General features: G+C 46.1%; 1 long non-coding RNA gene across 1 annotated transcript in view; it reads right to left on the bottom strand.

The window, feature by feature from the left end:
- Positions 1-897: 897 nt before the first annotated feature.
- The window catches only part of LOC129697520 (uncharacterized), a 33211-nt gene continuing 10923 nt past the window's right edge, over positions 898-23185 (bottom strand). The window contains exon 4 of the long non-coding RNA XR_008723538.1: positions 898-3124. This is a non-coding gene — a long non-coding RNA (uncharacterized LOC129697520). The remainder of the gene's footprint in view (positions 3125-23185) is intronic.

Genomic DNA, 23185 nt, shown 5'->3' with positions numbered 1-23185 from the left:
ACTTGACTTGAAATGGATTGACTTGACTTGAAATGGATTGTTAGCCCTGCACTCACTGTGCTTGACTTGACTTGACTTGACCCACAACACCCATGCTAGCACTGCAGAAAGCCCCCCCCCCCCACTGGCCAATGGGTCCCACTTAGTCTAGTAGGAGGTTATTGGGCAAAATTAGTGCACATGGTATTGGGGGTAGGATACTGACAAATTGGTTGGCAGACAGGAAACAAAGTAGGGATTAACGTGTCTCTTTCAGAAAGTCAGGCAGTGACGAGTGGGGTACCGCAATGCTCGGGTCTGAGAGTAGCTGTTTCCAATATACATTAATGATTTAGATGAAGGGATTAAAAGTAACATTGGCAAATTTGCAGATGACACAAAGCTGGGTGGCAGTGTGAACTGTGAGGAGGATGGTATGAGGATGCAGGGTGACGTGGACAGGTTGGGTGAGTGGGCAGATGCATGGCAGATACAGTTTAATGTGGATAAATGTGAGCTTATCCACTTTGGTGGCAAAAACCAGGAAGGCAGATTATTATCTAAATAGTGTCAAGTTGTGAAAAGTGGAAGTACAATGGGATCTGGGGGTAAGTATGCAGGTACAGCAGGTTGTGAAGAAAGCTAATGGCATGTTGGCCTTCATAACAAGAGGAGCTGAGTATAGGAGCAAAGAGGTCCTTCTGCAGTTGTACAGGGTCCTAGTGAGACCACACCTGGAGTATTGTGCGCAGTATTGGTCTCCAAATTTGAGGAAGGACATTCTTGCTATTGAGGGAGTGCAGCGTAGGTTCACAAGGTTAATTCCTGGGATGGTGGGATTATCATATGTTGATAGAATCTGGGATAGCGACTGGGATGGTATACACTGGAATTTAGAAGGATGAAAGGATATCTTATTGAAACATATATGATTATTAAAGGATTGGACACGCTAGAGGCGGCAAACATGTTCCCGATGTTGGAGGAGTCCAGAACCAGGACCACAGTTTAAGAATAAGATGTAGGCCATTTAGAACGGAGATGAGGAAAAACGTTCTCACCCAGAGAGTTGTGAATCTGTGGAATTCTCTGTCTCAGGAGGCAGTGGAAGCCGGTTCTCTGGATGCTTTCAAGAGAGAGTTAAATAGAACTCTTAAAGATAGCAGAGTCACGGGATATGGGGAGAAGGTAGGAACGGGGTACTGATTGTGGATGATCAGCCATGATCACAGTGAATGGCAGTGCCGGCTCGAAGGGCCGAATGGCCTACTCCTGCACCTATTGTCTATTGTCAGAGGTCCCCACTTGCATTAAAAGGGCATCAATAATACCAGTGCCCAAGAAGAGTAAGGTGATGTGCTTCAATGAATACTGACCGGTGGCACTAATGTCGGTGGTGATGTCGTGCAATGAGAGGTTGGTTACAGTGCATATCAACTGCTACCGTCACAAGAACCTGGACCCACTACAACTGGCCAACCGCCACAATAGGTCAATGGAGTATGCGACCTCACTGACTCTCCACTATGCACTGGACACTTGGACAATAAAAACACATATCAGGTTATTGTTCATAGACTACAGCTCGGCGTTCAACACCATCATCTCCTCCAAACTGATTACTAAACTCACAGAATTGGGTCTCTACGCATCCCTCTGCAACTGGATCCTCAACTTCCTCATCACCAGACCACAATTGGTACCAATTGGCAACAAAACCTCTACCTCGATAACCATGAGCACAGGGGCACCTCAAGGCTGCGTGTTCAGCCCCTGTTCTACTCACTCTATACTCATGACTGTGCAGCAGGACACAGCTCCGACTCCCTTGACAAAGAGAACAGGAGGGAGATCCATAATCTGATTGAATGGCGCCAGAACAATCTTGCTCTCAACGGTCGACAGACCAAAGAGCTCCTTGTTGACTGCCAGGGAGTGGAGATCCGCAAAGCAGTCTTCATCGACAGGTCGACAGTGGAGTGAGTCAAATTCCTGAGCATGCATATTTCTGAAGATCAGACAGAAAACTAAACAATGCCTCTACTTACTTAGAAGCTTGAGGAGATTTGGTATGTTGCCAAAAATTCTATCGAACGTCTACTGGTGTACAGTAGAGGTGTACAGGTCTACAGGTGTACAAGAGAGCATTCTGACTGGTTGCAGCACAGCCTGGTTCGATAATACTGACACTTAGGAATGAAGGGAGCTACCACAGAATGTGGTAGATATTGGCCAATCCATCATGGGTATTGACCTCCCTACTGTTGAAGGGATCCACCAGAGGCGTTGCCTCACAATGACAGCTAATACCATCATAGAACAACACCACCCTGGCCAGGTTCTCAACTCATTATTACCATTGGCAAGGAAGTACAGGAGCATGTGAACCATGTCCTCCAGGTTCAAGAACAAACACAACGAACTGCAGGTGCTCGAATCTTGTGTAGAGCTCAAAGTGCTGGAGTAACCCAGTGGGTCATGCTCGAAATATTGCCTATCCATGTCTTCCAGAGATGCTGCCTGACTTGCTGAATTACTCCAGCACTTTAGGTTCAAAAACAGCATCTTCCCAGCAACCATCAAGCGCATGAACACTACACAACACAAACCACTACTGACCTCAGGACTTTGTTTTGGTTGCACTACACACTTGTTTTGCACTATTGTGGTCCGGCTACCTCCTAGTACTGATTATTAATTTACTAGACTAAGTGGGACCCGTTGGGTCCCTCACACGGGAGGCCTGGTCCCCCAACGCAACCCGTTATTCAACGTAATATTCCACCACTCACCCGTTCCCCCAGGCTCATTTCCCCTCCTCTTCATCCTCCCCTCTCCTTCTCCCCTCTCCCAATCTGAAGGAGAAATAGCTATTTATTATTCTTGACCACCCTTTACCCGATCCTGAAACAGTTAATTTCTACGGTTATGTTGCGCCATATGCTTGTAAGGACTCAATAAATGGAGACCAAATCATGAAATCTTCAGTGAAGCTGATTACGACTAGCCAAGCCGTTGTGACGTCATCAGTTGAAGCTGATCATTTTAAATTCAAAGTCTTTCAATTTTTAAAAACTTTTAATCAGTAATAAGTCGAGAATGTCGAGAAATAAAGCATATAATGTTCAGTGAAGGTGGTTGCTGCCTAGAGGGGAAAAATGCCAATCAGAATATGTAAAAATGTAATTGTTACCGTGTAGTGTTTTTGCGAAGATGTAAAGACAGTCACATATATATATATACACATATACACACATATAAACACGTACAAGATCAGACTTTTAATAAGTACTAGACCAAGTGCAGACCCGTTGGGTCTGCTCCCCCAACACACCCGTTCCCTACCCGTAGCCCCCACGGGAGGCGTGGTCCTCCAACTCAAACCGTTCACGAACGTAAGATACCAGCACTCCCCTCAGCAGGGACCTTTAAATAAAATTCCAATTGCACTTGCCCTGCATGTTGCAATAGGAATTTGCCCTCTCTCTGCTAGCTGAGCCATTGTGACATCATCAGTTGAAGCTGGTTGTTTTAAATTCAAAGTCTTTTGATTTTTTTAAACTTTAATCAGTAATGTCGAGAAATAAAGCATACAATGTTCAGTAAAGGTGATCTCTGCCTACAGGGGGAAAATGTGAATCAGAATATGTAAAAATCTTGTGAAAGTTGGCATTTTTAAAGCTTTAATCGTGAATAACATGTCAAATATAGGATGAAATCTTCAGTGAGGCTGATCACTGGTCGTTTTAATTACAAAGTCTTTTGACTTTTTTAGACTTTTAATCAGTAATGAGTCGAGAATAAGTCAAGAAATAAAGCATAAAATGTTCAGTGAAGGTGGTCTTGGCCTCGAGGGTAAAAATGTCAATCAGAATATGTAAAATTGTAATCGTTACTGAGTAGTGTTTTTGCGAAGATGTAAAGACAATCACATATACACACACACATATACGAATATATGATATGATATATATATTATCATGCCACCGTTAATTATAGGTTCATAAGTTGTAAGAACAGAATGAGGCCATTTGGCCCACCAAGGCCACCGCCATTCAATCTCATGGCTGATATCTCTTTCCCTTTCAACCGCATTCTCCTGCCTGCTCCCCAAAACCCCTGACACCCTTATCAACCAAGAATCTGTTCATCTCAGCCTTAAATATATCAATTGACCTGGCCTCCACAGCCATAACCTCGAGATCCCCACCACGCAGTTAGATGAGGGGTACAAAGAACGACATTGGTTTCATGCGGGAACTGTTAACAAATAGGGTAGAATAATGGCGCAGCGGTAGAGTTGTTGCCTTACATTGCTAGAGACCCGGGTTTGATCCTGACTCTTGTACATTCTCCCTGTGACCGGGTGGGTTTTCTCCAAGTGCTCCGTTTCCTCTCAATTTCGAAAGACGTTCAGGTTTGTAGGTTAATTAGCTTCTGCAAAATTGTCCCTAGTGTGTAAGATAGAATTAGTGTTTGCGTGATCGCTGGTTGGCGCGGACTTGGTGGGTCAAAGGGTCTGTTTCTAAGCTGTATCTCTAAACACTAAACTTTAATAGTATTATTGATGACTGTAGATTTATCTGTGTTGTTACGTTAACTAAAGCTGCCTCGAACGCTGCAACAAGTAAGAATTTTGTTTTTCTGTTCCCAGAACTCTTGACTCTTGAAAAAGGCAGTAAAAGGTATTGTGGCAATAAAAATTCCACCAGAATGTAAACTATTCACAACATCTGCCAGCTTCTGTAAAAACATCTTTAAATCTTCGTACAATTAGTCAGACAGAAAGAATGCCTGCATGAGCACACCATCTCACTGCCCTGGGTGCTCGACACTCCAGTCCCTCTCATGGCCTCGATGGAGCAGACCTGATGGGCCAAATGGCCTAATTCTGCTCCTATGTCTTATGGTCCATGTCCTCTACCAACCACAGCAAGTGGCTTTAACCTCGAGATCCCCACCACGCAGTTAGATGAGGGGTACAAAGAACGACATTGGTTTCATGCGGGAACTGGTGCGAATGTCTGAAGTCTGAAGAAGGGTCTTGAGGGGGGGGGTGGGGAGATACATGGGGAGGGGGGTGAAAGCTGGAAGAGAGGAGAAGCCGGTACAAAGCCTGGCACATGATAGAGACGCACGGAATTGCAGATGGTGTTTTACAAAAAAAGAAAGTGTTAGAGTAACTCAGTGGGTCAGGCAGCAGCTCTGGAGAACAATGATATGTGTTTCGGGTTGGGACACTTCTTCAGTGGCGAGTGATAGGTGGATACAGTCTGAAGAAGGGTCCCGTCCCGAAACATCACCTATCCGTGTTCCCCAGAGATGTGACTGACCCGCTACGTTACTCCAGCACTTTGTGTCTTTTTAACTGGATACAGGTGAGGGGGCTTTTTGATTTGTAGATGATTGGACAAAAGCCAGAGATGAAAAGACAACAAATGTAAGATTAGGAGATAAAGATAGGAGACATGGAATGTGCAGGCTGAAGAAGGAATATAGTTTTAAGTTCATCTGCTTAGGTACAACTCAAGGAGTGTAACTAGATCTGTGTCACACACTTGTAATGAGTTGCTTTTGTGTTGGTTGCTCCATTTCTTGGCCTTGCAATTATTTTGCTGTGTTTGAATAGAGTCAATGTTGAAGTAAAAGAAGTTGGCAGTCGTTGTCTTAATGTGTTGAATCAGATCTTTTAGATTCCAGGGCATGTAGTCCCAGTTTTGTATGATCCTAGGAGTCTGGCCTATACCATAGAGCATACCACAGTACAGCACAGGAAGAGGCTCTTCGGCCTACAATGTCTGTGCTAAATATGATGTCAAGACCATCTCTTATCTGCCTGCCCGTGATCCATATCCCTCCATTCACTGCATATCTGTGTGCCGATCCAAAAGCCTCTGAAATGCCACTATCTGCCTTCACCACCACTCCCAGCAGCGTGTTCCAGCATCTCACTACTCTCTGTGCAAAAGCACTTGCACCGCACATCTTCTTTAAACTTTTGATCCTGACCTAGGGTGCTGCCTGTGTGGAGTTTGCACATTCTCTCTGTGATCGCTTGGGTTTCCTCCTGATTCTCCCACACTCAAACAATGCGGGTACAAAGGATAATTGGCCTCTGTAAATTCACACCCTGATAGAGACGCACGGAATTGCAGATGGTGTTTTACAAAAAAAGAAAGTGTTAGAGTAACTCAGTGGGTCAGGCAGCAGCTCTGGAGAACAATGATATGTGTTTCGGGTTGGGACACTTCTTCAGTGGCGAGTGATAGGTGGATACAGTCTGAAGAAGGGTCCCGTCCCGAAACATCACCTATCCGTGTTCCCCAGAGATGTGCCTGACCCGCTACGTTACTCCAGCACTTTGTGTCTTTTTAACTGATAGGTGGATACAGGTGAGGGGGCTTTTTGATTTGTAGATGATTGGACAAAAGCCAGAGATGAAAAGACAACAAATGTAAGATTAGGAGATAAAGATAGGAGACATGGAATGTGCAGGCTGAAGAAGGAATATAGTTTTAAGTTCATCTGCTTAGGTACAACTCAAGGAGTGTAACTAGATCTGTGTCACACACTTGTAATGAGTTGCTTTTGTGTTGGTTGCTCCATTTCTTGGCCTTGCAATTATTTTGCTGTGTTTGAATAGAGTCAATGTTGAAGTAAAAGAAGTTGGCAGTCGTTGTCTTAATGTGTTGAATCAGATCCTTTAGATTCCAGGGCATGTAGTCCCAGTTTTGTATGATCCTAGGAGTCTGGCCTATATCATAGAGCATACGTTGCAATGCATTTCGTTGTCTTTGTACTGTACACTGACAATGACAATTAAAATTGAATCTGAATCTGAATACCACAGTACAGCACAGGAAGAGGCCCTTCGGCCTACAATGTCTGTGCTAAACATGATGTCAAGACCATCTCTTATCTGCCTGCTCGTGATCCATATCCCTCCATTCACTGCATATCTGTGTGCCGATCCAAAAGTGTCTGAAATGCCACTATTTGCCTTCGCCACCACTCCCAGCAGCGTGTTCCAGCATCTCACTACTCTCTGTGCAAAAGCACTTGCACCGCACATCTTCTTTAAACTTTTGATCCTGACCAAGGGTGCTGCCTGTGTGGAGTTTGCACATTCTCTCTGTGATCGCTTGGGTTTCCTCCTGATTCTCCCACACTCAAACACATGCGGGTTTGTAGGATAATTGGCCTCTGTAAATTCTCCAAGTGTGTAGGGACTGGATGAGAAAGTTTAATAACATAGAACTAGTGTGGACGGGTGATTGATGGACTCGGCGGGCCGAAGGGCCTGTTTCTGTGCTATGTCTCTAGACCAAAAGCATGCGTCAGCTGAAGCTGGATTGGGAGACAGATTCCAGGCAACTGGTGATGAAATTGAAAATGCTTTGCATGCACTGTGCTGCCTGCATGAAATCCCAGGCATTAATTTGCAGTTGCAACCAATTCAAATTGCTTGCTGCACCACTGTTTTTTTCCCCCATCCACAATAAAATATACCTTCTAGACACAAGGAATTGCAGATGTTGGTTTACAAAATAAAAGACACAAAGTCACAAACATATACATCCATTTAAATGGACATGGGCTGATTAGGGATAGTCAGCATTGTTTTGTACATGGGAGGTTGTGTCTCATGAACCAATGGTTCATGATGTGACCAAAAAGGTTGATGAGGGTAAAGCTATAGGCGTTGTTTAAATGGATTTCAGCAAGGCATTCGACAGTTCTGTATGGTAGGCTGCTCTGGAAGGTTAGATCGCATGGGATCCATGGAGAGATAGCTGAATGGAAAGAAAATTGGCTTCATGGAAGGAAGCAGAGGGTGATGGTGGAAGGTAGCTTCTTGGACTGGAGGCCTGTGCCTAATGGTGTGCCTCTGGGTTCAGTGCTGGGCCCAATACTGTTTGATTTGGATCAATAAATCCAATGATTTGGATCAATAAATCCAATGATTTGGATGAAAACGTGCATGGCACGATTGGAAAGTTTTTGTGTCACCTGCAAACTTACTAATCATGCCTTGTACATTCTCATCAAAATAATTGACATAAACCACAAACAGCAATGAGGCACACCCACAGGATCTCTCCCTGGATCCCACCCAATCTAATCTTCCAGAGTAGCCCACCATCTGTAACATTATCAAAGGCTTTGCTGAAGACCATCTATATTGCTAAAAGTCTGATCTTGAGCGCTTTTGGCCCACTGTGGTGCGATTTCTGAGAGAACGCCGCCACCTATGGCCGTCATTTTTGGCCACCTCGCTCAGAGCCCCCCTCCGCCTTCCGGGATCGGAGGATTTTTCACATCAATGAAAAATCAAAGAGATATTAATGTTTTAAAAAAATCCCCCATTCTCTCTGCTGCCCCTGCTGGCAGCAGGGGGGAGGGGGGAGGGACTATAAAACCCGGAAGTGTCGTGCCTCACTCAGTCTCTGCCAGATATCCCCTGACTCCGCCTTCTTTAAGAGCCCTATCTAGCTCTCTCTTGACAGTGTCCAGAGAATCGGCCTCCACCGCCCTCTGATGCAGAGAATTCGACAGACTCACAACTCGCTGTGTGAAAAAGTGTTTCCACATCACCGTTCTAAATGGCTTACCCCTTATTCTTAAACTGTGGCCCCTGGTTCTGGACTCCCCCAACATGTTTCCTGCCTCTTGCATGTCCAATCCTTTGATAATCTTATATGTTTCAATAAGATCCCCTCATAGCCACTGCCTGCTGTACCTGCATGCTTACTTTCATTGACTGATGAACAACGACCCCCTGATACCATTGTACTTCCCCTTTTCCCAACTTGACACCATTTAGATAATAATCTGCCTTCCTGTTTTTGCTACCAAAGTGGATAACCTCACATTTATCCACATTAAACTGCATCTGCCCACTCACCCAACCTGTCCACGTCACACCTGCATCCTTATAGCATCCTCCTCACAGTTCACACTGCCACCCAGCTTTGTGTCATCTGCAAATTTGCCAATGTTACTTTTAATCCTTCATCTAAATCATTAATGTATATTGTAAATAGCTGCGGTCCCAGCACCGAGCCTTGCGGTACCCCACTCTTGACTCTTGACTCTCGACCCTCCGGCCTTCCGGTAACTCAACAAAATTTCATGATGCGTCATATATCTCAGCCATGGCTCCTGCAATTTCCTCTCCAGCTTCCCACAGTATCCAATCAGGCTTTGTACACCTTATGATGTCCAGCACCACCTTGACCTGAATATGGACTATCCGTAAGTCATCTCCATGAACTGTCCCAAGTTCCGCAGTCTTAATGTCTTTCTCTGTGGTAAAAACAAAGGAGAAATACTCATTGAGGACCTTGTCCATCTCATCTCCTGTGGCTCCACATACAGATTACCTCTTTGGTTTCTGAAAGGCTCTATTCGCTCTCTAATTACCCTCTTTCCCTTAATGCACATAAAATCTCTTACGATTTTCCTTAATATTATCTTTCTTAAGTATATTCTTCAGTTCCCAGGATATACATGATCCCAGCTACCGATGCCAGTCCCAACCCGTCGTCTTTTTCCTGACCAGAGCCTCAATTTATCTCATCATCCAAGCTATGCATAAATGCAATCAAGTCAACTCAAGTAGATAAAGTGACAGGGGAGATACAGAGTGCAGAAATATAAATTTCATTGTTTGATTAAACATCAGTGATGTTGGTATCCCCAGGGTTATTTGGGGATTGGGAAGGACATTTGTAATTTATGTGTAAACATGGAACTGCAAGGCTAGCTTACAAAAAAACCCATATAAAGTGCTGAAGTAACTCAGCAGATCAGTCAGTCAGCATCTCTGGAGAACATGGAAAGGCAGTGTTTCGGGTCAGGTCTCTTCTTTTGACTGATTGTGGTGTGGAAGGGTTAGAGGTGGGGGGGGGGGGTGAAGGCTGGAAGAGAGGAGAGGAAAGACAATGTTTGGCAAGTGATAGGCAGATACTGGTGAGGGGGATGAAAGGATAAAGGCTATAATGGATGGATAAAGGCTATAATGAAAAGACAGAAGATGTGAAAGTAAAGGTTTGAAAAGTTGTGAAATGTGAAGCTAGAGTAAGGAATAGGTAGAAGGGGAGAGGGAGGAGAGAAATGAGTGGAGCACAGGGGTGAGTGGGGGGAGATGGAGGTGGGGGGGGATGGTGGAGGGCAGTAGTTACTAAAATGGGAAAGTATTTTGCTTGGGCAGCTTCCAATCCAGTGGTATGAATATTGATCTCTTTAATTTCAAGTAACACTTGCATTCCCTCTCTCTCCGTCCGTCCCCCACCCTAGTTATCCTGCTAGTTTCACTGTTTGTATTCCTTGGCTATCATCTCTTCCACAGCCTACAATGAACCATAGTGGTCTCCACCTTTCTTTGGCCATCAATGCCGGCTCTGACTTGTTCTGTACCTTTTCATATCTCTAGTTTCCCTCTCCCGTGACTCTGGCTGAAGTAGAATCCCGGCTCAAAACGTCGCCTATTCCTTTTCTTCAGAAATGCTGCCTGACTTGCTGAGTGTCTCCAACTTTTTGTGTCTATTTTGGGAGATTACAATGTCCCTGGAATCTATACCCAGTCCCTTCAGCAACGCTGAGTGAGCAGCACCGCCTGCTGGTACCCCATGATATTACAACAGGAGCGGTGCTGGTGACAGTGATCCTGGTGGGATGAACAGGGTCACTGGCCTGCCCCCACTCCTCACACCTGTGGGGCTCTAACCACCCTGTGGGGTGGGGCAAGCCTTACCACCAGTGATCCTGCTATTGTTGGAGCTGGCTGGTCGGATCATGGGAAGCGGGAACCAGAGGGGGCCTGAGCCCAGACTGCAATGACTTCCACGCTAAAATCCACCCCTTGTTTTCCAGTCTACCCGAGTTCTCCCCCATCTCTCTCCGTCATTCCCTACGCCCCTATAACTCTCCAAAAGCTCTGACTTCATAGTCATAGAGCTGTATAGCACAGAAGCAGGCCCTTGGGCCTACCTTGTCCATGCCAACCAAGTTAGAATAGTGGGCACGTCTCAATTACCTGCATTTGATCCATAACCCTCTAAACCCTTCCTATCCATACATCTACCCAAATGTCTTTTATGTCATAATTATATCTGCTTCCTCTGGCAGGTTTTTTCCAGATACGGACTACCCTAGTTTTAGAATCCTCTACCCTGAGGGAAAGACTGTGAGCATTCACTTCATCCCTGCCCCTCATGATCTTGTACACCTCAATAAGATCACGCCTCAACATCCGACACTAACATGCTGGTGAATCTCTTCTGCGTCCTTTCCACAATAATGCCATCCTTCCTGTAATTGGGTGACCAGAACTGCACGCGGTACTCCAAGTGTGGCCTTTCTTGGAGATACAGTGTGGAAACAGGCCCTTTGGTCCACCGGGTCCATGCTGATCAACGATCACCCCTACACTAGTTCTATCCTACACACTAGGGACAATTTACAGAAGCCAATTAACCCACTTTGGAATGTGGGAGGAAAGTGGAGGACCCGGAGAAGACCCACGCGGTCACAAGGAGAATGTATGAACTTCACACAGACAGCACCCGCAGTCAGGATTGAACCCGAGTCTCTGGTGTTGTGAGGCAGCAACTCTACTGCTGTGCCTCTGTCACCAATGGCTTGTGGCTCAGCAGGTCAGGCAGTGTCTCTGGAGCTTTATCCTCACGTTAACTTGGGTGTTCAGTGACCATGACACCAACTGGGCATCAAATCCCTGGGCACCTTCATGTCAGTGTTTTTTATAATTTTAATCAAAAGTAAATTTATTCAATTATTTACAATAATATTTCCAAAACAAACAATAACAGCACGCCCACCACCATAATAAAAAATTATCAAGTATTCTTATTACAAAATATCAAATGAGTATGTTACAATCCCGATCCAGGATACAGTCAACCCCCCCGCGGTGCCCAGCGGTCCCGGAAATGAATGAATGAATGGTTTATTGTCACATGTGACAAGTCACAGTGAAATTCCTTGCTTGCCTACTCAAGGTATGTAAAGTCGCCACATAAGGACGCTGACAAAGTTACACAGTAATGACAGTATCGGCGCCTAGTCCTCCTTTGTCTCTCCTTCCACCTCCACCCCTCAATTCCACGCCGGGTCCCCATTGTTCTTTGTTTCTTCCCCCTCACTCACGGCGGTTCCCCATGCCGGGTCCTCCTTTGTTCCTTCCCCCGGCAGCGACGTCCTCAGTCCACGTGTCCGTCCTCGTCCGTCGGTCAGCACCATCACCGACCTCTCCACTATCGCTGCGGGATCCTCTCCGGACGTCTCTCTGCGGCGCCGACCCAGGCCCCAGCCGCGGGCTCCGTCGATTCACGACGCGGAGGCTCTGACCTGCGGGGGCTCCAGCCTTGGTTACTCCGCGGCCTAACAGGAGCTGCCCGCCGGGGTCCCCCATGGTGCCAGTGGGCAGTGCGTATTCCTTCTCAAGGGACACCCGGGCATGGGGTGTCCCTTGAGAAGGGGCAGGCAGTCGGCTCTCTTCTGCCTGGCACTGTGACCCATCTCGTCAATCCCGGAACCGAATACTATCGACCGACACCTTGCAGGGAGTAGGAGTAGGTGCTGAAGGATGCACTAAAGCCCGGTGCAGCCACTGCAAAGACTCTGTGGGGAAGGAGCACAGTCTAAGGTCCTGCTGGAACTGGACACTGAGGGCCAGGGTTGCTGTGCAACGGCCACTCAAACACTTCAATGGTGCTTTATTTGTCACAGGCTTCTCGGTCGGCATGGGCAAGTTGGACCAAAGGGCCTGTTTGTGTGCGGTATAACTCTGTCACTATAGTACAGGAACGCAATGTCTGAGCCGAACATGATCTCTGCCTGCACATGATCCATATCCCTCCATTCCCTGCATGTCCATGTGCCCATCTAAAAGCCTCTTAAACGCCATGATCATATCTGCCTCCACTACCACCATTGCGATTTAAGGCCCCAACACCCTCTACATAATAAACGTGCCCAGCACATCTCTTTTAAAGTTTGTCCCTTTCACCTTCAAGCTGTGCCCTCTACTAATCAACATTTCCACCCCGGGGAAAAAGATTCTGACTATCTATGCCACTCACAATTTTATAAACTTCCATCAGCTCTCTCCTCAGGCTCCAGGGAAATCAATCCATGTTTATCCAAACTTTCTCTGTAGCTAATACCCTCAAATCCAGGCGTCATTGTGATAAACCTCCTCTGCACCCTTTCCAAAGCCTCCACACCTTTCCTGTAATGGGGCGACCAGAACTACACATAGCACTCCAATGTAGCTGAACCAAAGTCCTATAAAGCTGCATCATGACTTCCTGACTCTTGTACTCTATGCTCCGACTGATGAAGGCAAGCTTACCATACCCCTTGATGACTACTGAAGCTGCTTGACTTTTATATTTATAACTCTGATACACTGTCCAATAAAAATAAGTAAACTATACGCCCTTTATCTACTTGTTTTACCACTTTCAGGGAGCTATATACATGGACTCTAAGATCAACGCTTATAAGGATCCTGCCATTAACTGTATACTTTCCCCTTATATGTAACATCCCATAGTTTAAACTCCACCAGAAATATAAATGAGATAAACTTGAAATACTCAAAGGGTAGGCAGGATTTGGAGAGAGAGTTTGGTGAGGAACCTGGTTGTGTTTTTTAGGGAGAAAAAAACTGTTAACAGGGAAAATGTAGATGCAAGGAACTACAGATGCTGGTTTACAAAAAAAAAGACAATGTGCTGGTCAGGCAGCATCTCTGGAGAACATGGATAGGTGACATTTCAGATTGGGACTCTTCTTCAGTTTGATTGTAGTAGGAGGGATAAAGCTGGATGAGAGAGGTGGGGATGGGACAAAGCCTGGCAAGTGATAGGTGGATACAGGTGGGAGGGTTTGTTTGGAAGATGTATGAACAAATGGGAGCCATGGGAAGAAGACAAAATACTGTGAGATAAGGAGATGAGGTGCAAAATGTGAGCCGGTGTAAAGGATGTCGGTGAATGGGGCCAAATGAAGGAGAAAGGGTTGAGGTTGGTAGGTTGCTTAAAATTGGAGAATACAATGTTCATACCGCTGGGTTGTAGGCTACTCAAACGGAATATGAGCTACTGTTTGTCAAGTTTGTGTGTGGCCTCACGCTGGCAATGGAGGAGGCCCAGGACAGGAAGGTCAGTGTGGGAATGGGATTTTAAAATGGTTAGCAACCAAGAGATCCAGCAGGCCTTGACAGACCAAGCACAAGCGCTTGGCAAAATAGTCGCCGGGTCTATGCTTGGTCTCGCCCATGTACTGGAGCCCACATCAGGAACACCGGATGCGGTGGATAAGGTTAGAGAAGGTGCTTAAGAAGGAACTGCAGATGCTGAAAAATCGAAGGTGCACAAAAACGCTGGAGAAACTCAGCGGGTGCAGCAGCATCTATGGAGCAAAGGAGATAGGCAACGTTTCGGGCCGAAACCTTTCTTCAGACTGATAGGGGGTGGGGGGAGGCGGGAGAAGAAAGGGAAAAGGTTAGAGAAGGTGCAAGTGCAATCGAGAGAGCGATTTTGGGTCCTTGGTTCCAACCCATATCTCTCACAAAATTCCCACCATTTCTGAGGGACAAGAATAAATGTCTGCAAATCACTGGCTGGGACAACACAGCCATTCCAGCCTGTGGATCTGCCCAGGGTAATAATTATCAAGTACAAATGATGTTGTCATGTCAGCGGCAGTCCAGCAGCTGGCAGCACTTACCTTCCCTGGCAGCCACAGAAACTCTTCCCTCCTTTCATGCTCACTCCAATAGCCTCCCTTCTCAAATTAACAGTGCAATCGTACCCACACCCACTTTGTTTCTCCTAGGTGTTCCCCCTCACTACAATAAACTATCAAATTTTCGCCCTAAAATAAAACCACTCTCTTCAATAGTCACTCTCCCTCACTCTAATATAATCCCCCCTCCCTGAAAACAGCCTTCCTCTCATTCTAATATAATCTCTCCCCTACCTCTCTCTCTCTGATAAATACTCTCCCCTCCTGTACCATTAGGTTATAAGCTGTGTCACTACCTGCTGAGGTTCTACCTGTTCCCGGTGTTGCGAAGGATGGGCCTGGCGCAGATGCCACGCAATGTGCCAGTCAGCTGGACATTGCTGCACCGTATGTTGGTCGTGGAAAGGTTCTTCCGGACGGACACCTTTGACCACAAGTCCATCGGGCAGTGGTCAGCATGGAACGTCCTGCAGGCACTGCAGGGAAAGGACTCGATGGACCCTGTGGCGTGGTTCCCAGAGCAGACTGCCCAGCTTGTCTGGCAAAATGCCTCATCGCCAGAACTCTCCAACAAGCACCAAGACCTGGCTTGGCTGGCGGTGAGGGGAGCCCTCCCAGTCAGATCTTTCCTGCACCGTCGGAACCTCACTACCAGCGCACGCTGCCCTCGGGACGGCTGCTATGGAGAGGAGACGGTTGCCCACCTCTTTGCAGAGTGTGGATTCGCAAAGAGAGTCTGGAGAGGTCAGCTAGGGTCCCTGTCACGGTTTATTCCGAACAGCTCTGTCACAGAGGACTCTGTGATTTACGGACTGTTCCCAGGGACGCATTCAGAGACTGACATCGAGTGCTGCTGGAAGGTCATCAACTCGGTGAAAGATGCTCTTTGGTTTGCCAGAACATTGTTGACCACCCAGCGCAGTCTGGGAATGTTGCCAACTGTCCCGCTGCAGACCTCAGGAGTACGTGCTGAGGGACGCACTGAAGCTCAGTGCAGCCAACGCCAAGGCTCGGTGGGGGAGGATCACAGTCTAGGGTCCTTCCACTGCTGGACATGGGGGGCAGGGTGTGAGGGAGACGCCCCTCAAAATAAGGGAAGGGGATCCACGCTAGTGGGCCACACGAGTGGCAAGGGTGGGGGATAGAATTGTGATTTGGGGAAACTGTATTGTATGTATGTATAGCCTCCGAGAATGTTGGATGGAGTTTTTGTAAGGATCATGAATTGTATATATTTATTTCTCGAATAAAGTCTATTTTGAATTTTTTTAAAAAGTAAGCTGCCCAAGTGAAATATAATGTGCCGTTCCTCCAGTTGCGTAATGGAGGAGGCCCAGGACAGTGTGGGAATAGGAAGGGGAGTTTAAATGGTTTGCAACTGGGAGATCCAGCAGGTCTTGGCGGACCCAGTGCAATTGTTTGGCAAAACGGCTACTGAGTCTATGCTTGGTCTTGCTGATGTACAGGAGGCCACATCAAGGATCATAATATGACTGAATCTTGTGTGTAAAGAATGCAAATGACATGGTTTAATCTGAAACCAGGGTCTTATTTCTTAATAAAGCAAACCGTGAAGGAATGAGGCGTGTGCTGGGTGTGGTAGAATGAGAAAAATATGTTAAAAGACAAGACAGTAAACAGACTGATTTACATAATTTTACATAGTTTAAAAGTAACACATACTGTACTCCTTTAAGACATGAAAGCTTAACAGGAAAGTGATCCAAATGTGGCTCTCACAGAGTTCAAGATGGCATGAGATCAAAGGATAAGCTTTACAATGCAGCCAAAAACAAAAGCCGTAACCTTGAGGATTGGATTTAGCAAAGGAGAGCCAAGCTGTTTTTAAGGAAATTTCTAGAACTGTTCCACAGATTGGAAGGTACATGGCAAAAGACAATAGGTACAGGAGTAGGCCATTTGGCCCTTCGAGCCAGCACCACCATTCAATGTGATCATGGCTGATCACCCAAAATCAGTACCCCGTTCCTGCCTTCTCCCCATATCCCCTGACTCCGCTATCTTTAAGAGCCCTATCAAGCTCTCTCTTGAAAAAACATAGAACATAGAACAGCACAGCACAGGAGCAGGCGCTTCGTGCCGAACCTGCTGCCAAGTTAAACTAATCACCTCTGCCTGCATATGATCCATATCCCTCGAATCCCTGCATATCTATCTGCCTATTTAAAAGCCACTTAAACACCATTATCATATCGGCCTCCACCACCACCCCCGGCAGCGTATACCAGGCTACCAACACTCTCTGTGTAAAAAAACTTGCCCCAGCACATCTCTTTTAAACTTTACCCCTCTCACCCTAAAGCTAAGCCCTCTGGTCTTTGACATTTCCACCCTGGGGAAGAAGGATCTGACTGCTAACCTATCTATGCCTATCATAATTTTAGAAAAGGTCTTTCGGGTCCCCCGATCAACCTTCGACATTCCAGAGAAACCAATTCAAGTTTCAAGACAGCAAATGGAATCCTACTATTTAGGAAAATGTAAGGGACCTACAGGTACTCGTTCGATCCTGACCTCAGGTGCTGTCTGTTTGGAGTTTGCACGTTCTCTCTGTGACCATGTGGATTTCCTCTGGGTGCTTCAGTTTCCTCCCACACCCCAAAGTCATGTGAGTTAGTAGGTTAACTGGCCCTTTTAAAATAGCTCCGAGTGTGTCGGGAGTGCATGAGAAGGTGGGGAAACATAGAACTAGTGTGAACGGTGGTGGATGGTCGAAGTGGATTCAGTTGGCCAAAGGGCCTGTTTCCATGCTGTATCCCTAAACTAAAACAGTCTCCCTTCTCTCAACCTGACAATCAGAACCCCCACCCCCCCGCCTCACTCTCCTTAATACTCTACCCTTTTCTGCCCTGACAAAGCCTCCCCCTCTCTCTTTTCCAAATGTACATTCTCCACCCACCACCGTCTCTCTGTCTGACAGGCTTGTTATTTTTTTTCTCTCTCACAGGATAGGAATTTTGAATTTAAAAAAAAGAAAAGAAAATCCTTGCAAAATTCTTAATACATTCTCAGCATGTCAATACATTCATGTATTGGTGCTGGGCTGTGTCCTCTCTATATATATGAAGAGGGATCCCCAACCGAAATGCCACCTATTGATGTGCTACGGAGATGCTGCTTGACCCGCTGAGTTACTCTGGCACCGCGTCTCTTATTGTAAACCAGAATCTGCAGTTCCTTGTGTCCACTGATACTGCTTCCTCTGGCTTCATATTTGACACCCCCTCTGTTCTTTGTTCCTTATCTCACAGCCTTTGGTCTTCCCATCACTGGCTCAGTCCAACCATCTGCCTATCTAACATGCCCCCTCACCCGGATCCACCTATCACTTGCCAGGTGATGTCATGCCCCCACCTCTCTTTTCCAGTTTTCTCCCCGCCTCCCACCCTCATCCCTACCAAAATCAGTCTGAATAAAGGACCAAAAATGCCACCCATCCATGATCTCCAGAGATGCTCCCCGACCCACTGAGTTACTCCAGTACTTGGAGTCTCTTTCAGTGCTCAGGATTCCATCTCTACCCTGTCTCTACCACCACCTCATGCCTTCTGCAAGCCCTGAAAGAGCAGAGGGATCTAGGAGTACAGGTACATTGTTTCCCGAAAGCGGTGTCACAGGTAGATAGGATGGTGAAGAAGGCTTTCGGTACATTGGCTTTCATCAGTCAGAGGAGGAGTGCAGAGAAGAGTTACGAGGAAGTTGCCAGGACTTGAGAACCTGAGTTATAGTGAGAGGTTCAGCAGGCTGGACCTTATTCCTAAGCGTGTACGAGGAGATACAAGCCAAAGTTTTGGGTCGGGACCCTTCTTCGCTTTGAAGGAGACGGGGGGGACGGAGGGCGAGGGAGAGGAAAAGAAGGCGGAATGATGGGACACATGGATGTGCATCCAGGTGGGGCACAGGGAAGAGAGGGGGTCCTCCAGCACATTGTAGAACTTCTTCAACTCCTCCCACTTCCTGCAAATCATGGGCACTCACACGGGCCCTAGCAATGCCTAACTCCTTGTAGCTTTTTGTGTCCATCTTTTGGGTGTAAACCAGCATCTGTAGTTCCTTCTTACTCACTCTGTGTCTTTTGTTGTAAAACAACATCTTCAGCTCCTTGTGTCTATGTTGTATTGAAAAAGTCTGTGTCAAGGGGAGGTGCTGGCACAGGGCACTCCCTAAACAGCCACCGATAACTGTCTGTCTATTCATTGGCCACATTACTATGCCAGTGTAGACAGCTGTCACTCCATGGACTCTCCACACACAGAGTAAACCAGTACAGTAATTATTAACCTAAGGGACCTGGCAAAAAACACTATTAACAAGCTGAAACGGATCTCTCTAATCTTTCACCCGACCCAGCATTTAACCAAGAAAATACACAAAGTGCTGGAATAACACAGAGGGTCAGGCAGCATCTTTGGAGAACATGGATAGGTGGCGTTTCGGATCGAGACCCTTCTTCAGACTGATTGTGGTGGGCTAATGAAAGCTGGAAGAGAGGAGGGGCAGGACAAAGTCTGGTAGATTAAAAAAAAAAGGTTTATACAGGTCAACCTATACAATGATATATGTTGATAGGCAGATGGTTGGACAACGGCCAGATATGAATAAACAGAAGGATTGATAAGCTGCGAATTGTGAAGCCAGAAGAAGGAGTATAGGGGGAGGAGGAGGAAGAGGGGGGGAGGAATAGGTGTGAGTACGCTATATTGACGACTGCATCGGGGCTACATCCAGCACCCATGCAGAACACACGGACTTTATCAACTTTACTACTAATTTCCATCCTGCACTCAAATTCACTTGGACCATCTCTGATTTCTCCCTACAATTTCTTGATCCCACCATCTCCATCACAAGAGATAGACTATCGACTGGCATCTATTATAAACCTACTGACTCGCACAGCTATCTGGACCACACTTCCTCCCACCCTGACTCCTGCAAAGACTCTATCCCCAACTTCCAATTCCTCTGTCTACACCGTATCTGCGCCCAACATGAGGTGTTCCATCCCAGGACATCAGAGATGTCCTCAGTCTTTAGGGAACAGAGGTTCTCCTCTTCCATCATAGATGAGGCCCTCACCAGGGTCTCCTCGATATCCCGCAGCTCCCCTCTTGCTCCCCTTCCCCCCAGTCGCAAGAGGGACAGAGTCCTCCTAGTCTTCACCTTTCACCCCATCAGCCATCGCATACAGCACACAATCCTCCAACATTTTCACCACCTCCAACGGGATCCCACCACTAGCCACATCTTCCTATCACCACTCATTTCCACTTTCCGCAGAGATCGTTTCCTCCACAACTGCCTCGTCAACTCGTCCTTTCCCACCCAAACCACACCCTCCCCAGGTACTTTCCCCTGCAACCGCAGGAGTTGCAACACCTGTCCGTATACCTCCTCCTTCCACTCTGTCCAAGGACCCCGATAGTCTTTTCAGGTGAGGCAGAGGTTCACTTGCGCCTGCTCCAACCTCATCTGCTGCATCCGCTGTTCCAGGTGTGGGCTCCTATATATCGGTGAGACCAAGCGCAGGCTCGGCGATTGTTTCGCTTAACATCTCCTATCAGGCCGTCTAAACCTACCTCATCTGCCCTCCCATGCCCACACTGACCTTTCTGTCCTGGGCCTCCTCCATTTGTGGGTTAATTGTTCCATGTGTGTAGGATAGAATTAGTGTACGGGTGATGGCTGGTTGGCACAGACTCGGTGACCGACTCGGTTTGCATGCTGTATCTCTAAACTAAAACTAAACTAAATGGAGAATTTCAACCAGTGTCCCCTCTCTCTGCAGCCATTTCCTTCAAACCTCTGGGGTGCAGTCTACTCGGTCCCAGTGATTTGTCCATCTTTAGTCCCCTTGAATTTCTCCAGTACTTTATCCATTTTAATTGGGGATTTTGTCAGTTCTACCAAGTTATTCGAATCTTTGTTTAAAAGTATGGCAGTAAATAAACAGTGACTCATTTAAAGACATTTACATAGTTTAAATGTAAAACATATTCCTTTAAGACATTAAAAGGAAGCTTGGCCCAACTGTGGCTATGAAAGTGAGTTTGATAGCATGAGATCAAAGGATAAAGCTTATAATGTGGCCAAAAACTAAAGCAGTAACCTTGAGCACTGAACTTAGCAAAGGAAAGTCAAGGCGTCGATAAGGTTTGGGTCCTTTTGCACATATTTGGATGGAAAATACAACATAGAACAGTACAGCGCAGGAATAGGCCCCTCATCGCACAATGTTCATGCCGGACATGTTGTCAAGACCGACTCTTATCTGCCTGCACATATCGCATATCCCACCATTTCCTGCATATTCATGTGTCCATCTAAAAGCCATTTCCTTCAAACCTCTGGGGTGCAGTCTACTCGGTCCCAGTGATTTGTCCATCTTTAGTCCACCAGAATCACTGCCCCAAACGTACATATGTAAATATGCTCTTCTAAAGCTTAGCACCCTAGTCTAGTTCAGTCAAAAAAAACACTGACTCAAGCACTGGACCAACTAAACTTTATTTTTAGATTGAACAACAAATTCCCCTATACGATACCTAAATCACCATGGGTTCGATCCTTGTCTCTGCCTGGCCTCGTGCAAGCAAACACACTCCAAAAGGTCACGCAGTACCAAGCTTCCCTCTAGAATATCGACATCGATCTAAAATGGGCTACCTTTTTTAGGTCCACGAACCTAGAGGGGCCGAACTACATAGGGGTGGTCTCTTTACAGTCAATAGACAATAGACAATAAACAATAAGTGCAGGAGTAGTCCATTTGGCCCTTCGAGGCAGCACCGCCATTCAATGTGATCATGGCTGATCATCCCCAATCAGTACCCCGTTTCTGCCTTCTCCCCATATCCCCTGACTCCGCTATTTTTAAGAGCCCTATCTAGCTCTCTCTTGAAAGCATCCACAGAACCCGCCTCCACCGCCCTCTGAGGCAGAGAATTTCACAGACTCACCACTCTCTGTGAGAAAATCAAATTCTTTGTGAGTCCAATCAAACATATCAACTACATCAATACATTCTTGACAGTTCCCCAAACCAATTACAGAGTCTTCCATACAATGTTTCTGGCAGTAGCTTCTGTAAGGAAGCTAAATAACTGTATAATGCAACATTTACCTTGGAACTCAAAACAATTCTGCCAGAACTTAACACTTTGGCCAATCAACAAATAGCAGGGTAACTGTCTTGCAACATTATTTACATTATTTACAATTCCTTTGCAGCAATCCAATCGTATCAATGAATTTAAGTTTATTTACATATTTAATAGTTTTAATACATATTATCAATTAAGGGGAAAAGAGGAGAACACCTGGATCTTTCACCATCCTGCATATCAATCTGAGGCTCAGACTGGTTGGCGCCATGCACAGCCTGTAATTTTCCACTGATTAAGGTTAAACAATTCTGACTAATGCAGGGATTCTCCATTTTATAGTGTCATTAATTTAGTCAATATTAACACATACATACACACATCCATACATACATATATCCATCGATCCATCCATCGATCCATCCATCCATCTATCTATCTTTGTATCTATTACTAAAACTCCCATCTGGTTTGTTTCTATGTCTGTCTGTCTGTCTGTCTGTCTGTCTGTCTGTCTGTCTGTCTGCTCCTGAAATTACACCAAACGGGAGACAATAGCGCTACAATTTTAGCCCACCCTACTTACAATTGTCCTGTGGTGTGGCGTATCAAGTTTTGTTCAGATTGATGGTATTTTTTTACATGTTATTCACATTTTAAACTTTACAAAATCTACTTGACAAAAATCACTTGAACTTGCACTGGCAGTTAGCAGCGATGACGTCACAATGGGATCTAATTCACATAAACTGCCCATCGGCAGTGTTCCACCCCACAATTACATCACAATGGGATCTCATTTACACTAAAAAAAACAGCAGCTTCCAACTCACAATGACATCAAAGGAGTGACTGAGGGTAGGGGAAAGGAGAGGGAGGGAGGGAGTGGGAGAGGGGAGGAGGAGAAGGGAAAGGAGAGTGAGAGTGAAGAGGAGGAGGAGGAAGTGCTGGGGATGAGCCGCGCCTGCGCAGTTGGGGACTATGGGTGAGTGGTGGAATATTGCATTGGGGAACCGGTTGCATTGGGGGCACATTTTAAACTTTACAAAACCCCACTTTCACAACATTCACTTGCATGCAGCTTATGACATCATAATGGGTTCCCGAATCTCATTTACATAAAAGATAGCTCTTTTCAAAGAAACATTAGATGATAACAAAGATATCTCCCAGTGCAATGAGAGATTTGTTACATTGTTGTAAATAGAGTGGGGGAGGAGACGAGGAGAGGATTGTTGCTTAATGTTATTTAAACAGATAGAGGGAGAGGAGAGGGTACGGAGTGGGGGATTGAAGGACACAGTGGA

The sequence above is a fragment of the Leucoraja erinacea genome, chromosome 5, assembly GCF_028641065.1.
Source record: "Leucoraja erinacea ecotype New England chromosome 5, Leri_hhj_1, whole genome shotgun sequence".
Taxonomy (NCBI): Eukaryota; Metazoa; Chordata; class Chondrichthyes; order Rajiformes; family Rajidae; genus Leucoraja; species Leucoraja erinaceus.
Note: the sequence above shows the minus strand (reverse complement) of the source record. Positions and strands in the feature narration are given on the sequence as shown.